Source organism: Cetorhinus maximus, chromosome 6, assembly GCF_964194155.1.
Source record: "Cetorhinus maximus chromosome 6, sCetMax3.hap1.1, whole genome shotgun sequence".
NCBI classification, from domain to species: domain Eukaryota; kingdom Metazoa; phylum Chordata; class Chondrichthyes; order Lamniformes; family Cetorhinidae; genus Cetorhinus; species Cetorhinus maximus.
In genome coordinates, this window is record NC_135884.1 from 70,146,792 (window position 1) to 70,153,791 (window position 7,000).

Consider the following 7,000-nt stretch of genomic DNA (forward strand, 5'->3'; position numbering starts at 1 on the left):
AAGAAAGAGAGATGTTATATATGTTGTACTATTTGTAAATATCTGTAAATAGCTAGGAACTACTTAGCTAGGAACTAATGTGTTATATGTAAATGTTCCGGGGGCCACATTTCAAAGCTGCAGTAGACACTGATGTGATATGTACAGAATCAGTTCTATCCAGTCCTCTTCTACAAGACAGCATGGCAAAATTAAACATAAAGAATTTCTGATCTTTCCAAGCTTAAAATATGATTATTAACAACACCTGGGAACCAAAAGACAAGAACGTACAGCAATATCATTCTGGTCTGACATTATGTGGCTGGGTGACTCTTAATGCCCCCAAGGCAACTGCAGATGGGCAATAAATACTAGTTTGTCAGTGTAGCCCACATCATGAAAACAAAATCTTACACAGGGGCTGAATAAAGTTTAAAATTAGAATCATTTGTGAGAGAGCAAGCAGCTGACGCAAAGCAGAAAAGACTGGGGCTAAATTTTACATAGATATGTCTTGTCTATGAAGCAGATGATCTTTTGTGACATTTGCTGCTGGCCAAACATTTGCCAATGTTCCTTTCGCCTCCTATAGTCATGTCTCTGCTTGTCTCCTGACACAGGTTTTGCTTATGAATGTTTTTGCTTTGGGTGCTCTCTCTGTAAAGAATACCTCTTAAATTTTATCTACTTCATTATTTAAATATCTGAAAAACAGATATTTTTTGGATTAAAGGCAAGAATCAGTTGAGTTTTGGTGGAGTTTATCTTTTTAATCATTTGAAGTGATAGAGTGAAATGTAGAGTGGCTACAGCACAGAAGGTGGCCATTCAATCCATTGTGCCATGCCATATCTGTGCAAGAGCTGCTCACCTAATCCCACTCCACACCTTTTCCCAATAGCCCTGCAAATTTTTTCATCCAATTTTCTTTTGAAAGCCTCAATCGAATCTGCCTCCACCACACTTTCAGTCTGTGCATTCCTGATCCTAATCACTTGCTGTCTACAAACGATTTCCTTTAGTTCTTTTGTCAATCGCCTTAAACTGCTGTCCCCTACTTCTCGATCCTTCCTACCCAGGGCACAGTTTCTCTCCATCTACTATGTCCAGACCCCTCATGATTTTGAACATCTCTAACAAATCTCCTCTTAATCTTCTCCAAGGAGAACAGCCCCAGCTTCTCCAATCTGTTCATGTCACTGAAGTTCCCCATCCCTGGAATCATTCTCGTGAATCTTTTCTGCACCCTCTCTAATGTGTTCACATCCTTCCTAAAGTGTAGTGCCCAGAACTGGATGCTATACTCCAGCTGAGACTAAACAAGTGATTTATACCAGTTTATCACAACTTCCTTGCTTTTGTACTCTATGCCCCAATTTATAATATCCAGGATTCTGTACGATTTATTAACCGTTTTCTCAGCCTGTCCTGCCACCTTCAATGATTTGTATACATATATCCCCAGCCAGGTCCCTCTGCTCCTGCGCCACCTTTAGAATTGCACTCTTTATTTTACATTGTCTCCCTGTGTTCTTCCTACCAAAATTATCACTTCACACTTCTCTGCATTAAATTTCATCTGCCACTTGTCCACTCATTCCACCAGTCTATGTCCTTTTGAAGTTCTACATCTACACTAACCCCTCACAGATCACAGTACTTTGAAGTTTTGTGTCATCTGCAAATTTTGAAATTGTGCCCTGCACAATCAAGTTGAAGTTATTAATATATATTAAGAAAAGCAGTGATCCCTGGGGAATGCCACTGTATACCTTCCTCCAGTCTGAAAAACAACTGTTCACCACTACTCTGTTCTCTCTCATTCAGCCAATTTGACATCCATGTAGCTACTGTACCTTTTATATCTAACTTTGTTCACAAGTCTTTTGTGTGGCACTTTATCAGATACCTTTGGAAAGTCCATGGACACCATGTCGATAGCATTACCCTCATCAATCCTCTCTACTCCCTCATCAAAAAGCTCCAGCAAGTTAATTAAACAATTTGCCCATAACAAATCCATGTTGGCTTTCCCCATTTAAGCCACATTTGTCCAAATGACTGTTAGTTTTGTCCTGAATTATCATTTCTAAAAGCTTCCCCACCATTTAGGTAAAACTGACTGGCCTGTAGTTGCTGAGATTATCTTTACATTTTTTTTTAAAAAAAGGCATAACATTTACAATTCTCCAATCATCTGGTATTACCCCTGTATCTAAAGAGGTTTGGAAGATTATGGCCAGTGCTTCTGCAATTTCCACCCTTTACCCCCTTCAATATCCTCGGATGCATCTCATCTGGTCTTGGTGATTTATCAACATTTAAGTACAGCCTGTTAAACTTCGTACGGCCAATTGGTGAAGGAGGACACCCAAGGTCAACCTTTACTCAGTTTTAGATTTATTCACAAAGTGAAACAGCACAAGTATATTGCTCCTAACCCTACAACCCTCCACCAGTGTCAGTAAGTATCTCTATACTCTAATGAAGGGATCATGAGGAAGAATAAAAGGATGGAATGGAATGCCCAGAGGCCAGAAACATCAGGCAGGAATTTCCCAGCCCTGGCAGCAGGCTGGGAAGCACAGCAGGCCGGGAAAATAATGGGAGCTGTGTCACGAAGGCTCCTGGCACATTCGTGGGGAGGTTTCCCAGCTACGGAACCAGATATGGAGTGGCTACCTATCGATTGGAGGGTGGATAGCCAATTTAAATAATTAAGGTCCCTATTAGAGATTTGCCCAGCCCCCTGGCATTTTTTCCAGTGGCGGTGTGGACTCCACAGAGGGGAGGCCACCAGCTTTACAGAGGCGGCCTCTGTGTGACCATCTGGAACAACCAATGGAGCCTGGAGGCTCCATGGCCCATAGACAGGGCCATGGGCAGGAAATACTGCCCCTGTAGCCCCATCCAGAATGGCCTGTCTATTTGGCCTCTATGATCTTTAATTTTATACTGACACCTCTGAGACTGCCTCCATGTAGAGGTGCCCTCTCGATCACTGACCTACCTCAGCAGTACCCACCTCTCCCGGTGGGGCTGCCAAGGCTCTGGAGCTGCACGCCCTCTGATTGGGCCAGCAATATTGGGGGTCCACCCGCTGTCCTTAACTCCAGTAAAATTGCTGAGCCGGTCCTGCTGCTGGCAAGTGCGGGCTCGGGACCCCCATTTCATCCCAACATCAGAATCCCGAAACCCAGGGCAAAATCCTGCCCACAGAATTTACTGAGGTATTTAAAATGGAGACTGATATTTGCAACAACAACTTGCATTTATAGAATGCCTTTAACATGGAGTTACAAATGACATGGAGTACAGCACAGAAACAGGCCGTTCGTTTCAACTTGTCTGTGCTAGTATTTATGCTCCACACAAGCCTCTTCCCACTCCTCTGTCTGAGCCCATCAGCAATATTCTCATTTCTTCCTTGTGCCTTCTTAGTTTCCCCTTAAATGCATCAGTGCATCAATGTGATTCGCCACAGCTACTCCCTGTGGTAGCAAGTTCCATATTCTTAATATTCTTTGGGTAAAGAAGTAAAACATCCAAAGGTACTTCACAGGAGCTTAATCAGACAAAAATGATAGGGTTGCCAACCCTCCAGGATTGACCTGGAGTCTCCAGGAATTGAATGTCAATCTCCAGGACACTTCTATGTGCAACTCTGGAGAAAAATAATCGGGACATTAAAAAAAGATTGATTTTTGTGTAATCTTCTTCAAGCATTTCTCTTTACCAGAAATAAAAGTATTGAAAATGGGATAAAAGGCTGCTTGGCTGACAGTCAATCATCATCCAATTGGGTAATGAGTCTTTCTCTTTTCCAATTGGTCCAGGAAGGCAGTGTTTCACAAGGATTGATGTGTTTGCCAACTGATGGCTGGAGCGTGGGGGCAAGTCATATGATGAAACCTCCAGGAATACATTTCAGAGTTGGCAATCCTAAAATTCGATTAAGATACCAAATCAAAGGTGGTGTTAGGGCAGATAACCAAATGCTTGGTTAGAAATTTTAAGCAGTTTTTTTTAAAGGGGAAGAGTTTTAAGGAGGGCATTCCAGAGTTTAGAATCTATATGGCTGAAGGCATGGCCACTGATGGTGAGCTGGAGGAGGTTACAGAGATAGGGATTTTAGTTGGGCATTAGGGTATATGGAAAGAAGCTGTGGATTTGGGATTGAATAATTTGAGCTGCCATTCCTAAGGCAAAGCAGGCTCGATGGGTTCTTGGCTTACTCCAAATACATTGAAATGCTCTGTCACACTAATGTGTGCTCAGGGCTTCAAATCACAAGGTGACGTAATGTAGGAAAGTGAAACAGAAACTAGCTCACTCTTGTAAGGAGATGAAAAACATGAGATAGTAAAACGCCTGACTGATTTCTCCAAGGAAGGCTGGGAATCCAAATGAAAATAAACATGGTCAATGTTTATTAAGGACTGAACTAAACAGATCCTTAACTGTACTGACAACATCCAAAAAAGGTGTCAAACAGTTGGACTTTGTTGAACGTGGGTTCTGCCAACTAGACATGCCCAAGTGAATCCAGACCACACAACAAAATGATAAAAATAGACATCAGTGGAAGAAAAATTGTTAGATTTTCTTCAGGAGCTGCCAATAAAAATATTTTAAAAAAATACAAAGTCAGAAAGAACAGCAGCAAGTTTGATTGGCAGTACTGGGTGACTGGTCAGTGGTTTGTTAGGAAATAGAGATAGTTTAAGTAAGTTATATGTGTATTTGAGTGTGTTAAGAATAAGGTATATCTTTAAGTTTAAGTTTAATTTATATTTGTTTTCTATATGTGGGTTAAAATGTGAAACCTGGGATCAAGTTTCATTTCTGAGTACACACACACAGACACACACACACAAGAAAAGCAGTTTGAGTTCAGTCGGAAACAGTTGCCTGCGTAAGCAGGTTCCAGAAACTGAAGAATAAAGTCCCCAACTCCAGGGGAGTGGAACAGGAAAGGTCCCAAGAGGACAGTCTAGTCAAAGGACAGGAATCTGCAAGAGGTTCTGCTCTGTGGAAGTGAAAGTAAGGAGCACAGAGGAAGGCTTCAAACTTCAAGCTTAAAGAGACAAAAATTGCAGGACGCAGATTTAAAGCAATATAGGCGTGAGAGAAGCCAGAATGTTGAAGGAGACAGCTGAAAGTCTGTAACTCTTTACAATGGGCATGTGAAGCAGTGGTGTACTGTTGATGGCTGATTCAGTGAGAGAGAGTGCGTGGAAGACAGCTTAAATACACGTGGTGATCCAGGGGAGAGGAACATCAGAAGGAGAGTTTGAAACCTTGGAGGTGAACCGTTGCGGAAGGTGTGTCAGAGAAAGCGTCGGTTTGGGAGAAGATTCCAAAGTGAGTTCTTGGAGAGTGGAGATTAGAAACTCCTGTGTGAAAGATGGATTCAGTGAGACCAGTTGGCTCACAGTGTGCCAACCTGGGGGGAGTTGAGGAGAGATCGATAGCATCTGTCTTGGGTGCCATCTGTCACTTGGTTTCAGAGTGTGGTATGTCTGCCCACAGGTCGCCTATTGGTTTACATGGACTGTGCACTCACTGGCAACATTAAAGTATAAGATAGCTTTTGTAACTTGTGTTATCCTTACAAATCTGTATATATCTGTAAAGGGATAGTTGTGGGTGAAGGAATATTGTAATATGGTTCATATTTTCTTGGTTTAATAAATGTTTTATTCTTTTGTTAAAAGTTCATCAGCTGACTCCTGTGACTGTTCAGTAGCCATGCTCCATGTATCTAAGCAAAAAATAGAAGTTAGGATCTATCAAGCTGGGTTCCACTCCGAGATCTGGCTTGTCAAGTGGTACCCTCAGCTGGTGATCATAACAGGTTGTAAAACTGACCTGTTTTTGTGATCAGTTTATGAATAGATCCAAACAGGGATAATCTATGCAAATTCAGTGACTTAAATGTCATTGAGATGGAAGTCTTAGACAGGGATAAAAGGGCTGGAAACAAATAAATCCTCGGGTATTTATCCTAGAGTACAGAGAGAGACAGCAGAGATTTGTATAACACTGACAGCCATTCTAAGGGAATCACTGGATCCTGTAACTGTAATTATACTTGTGGAGGACCTTCCATTGAAGAGAATCAGGATGCAACAATCCTAACAGGTTGGAAGCAGACTGATTGGAAATGATATGATTGCAGGCTAGTTAGTCTTACTTTTATTCCAGTGTTGATTGAAGAAAATCAATATAACAATAATGTAGTAAACGGCAGTCAACATGGCTTTAGACCGAGAAGAGAATGGAAAACCCTATTATGTAGTGTACCTTGACTACCAGTATGACAAAGTTCCACATGAAAGACTTTTAATTAAGCTCATGGCTGTTGGGAATCAGCGTTAACACTGGGAATGGGAAGCAATAGGATAGAGGGTAAAAAACATGTATGCTCTGGAAGGGTTACATCATCTTTCTACCATGATCATGCAGTTTTCTCTGGAAAGCTGCTGCAACATCGACTGCTCTCTGGGAAAAATAAAATGTCCTCATAACCACAACCTCGCTCACTGCTTCATCAGGTTACAGGGGTGGCTCATCGTTCTATCATCGCTTTATATAGTTCATCTGTGTCGAAGCATACAGCACAGAAGGATGCCATTCAGCCCATTGTGCTTGTGCCAGCTCAATGAAAGAGCTATCCAATTTGTTCCACTTTTTCTTCTCTTGCCCCACTGCCTTGATTTTTTTTTCTTTGTAGATATTTAGCCAATTGCCTTTGAAAGTTACTATTGAATCTGCTTCCATCACCCTTTCAGACCATGTGCTTCAGATTAGAACAACGCACTGTGCAAAGCAATGTTTTCACATGTTGCTTCTGGTTCTTTTACCAAATTATCTTAAATGTTACTCATGACCTTAATAATTCTGAGTGCCTTCTTATGGTCACATCATATACCTAGAATACTTATTAGGAAGATGAACACTACTTCTAAAAAGCAGCATGGAATATAGACAATTTACCTTGGGCAAAATAGACTCC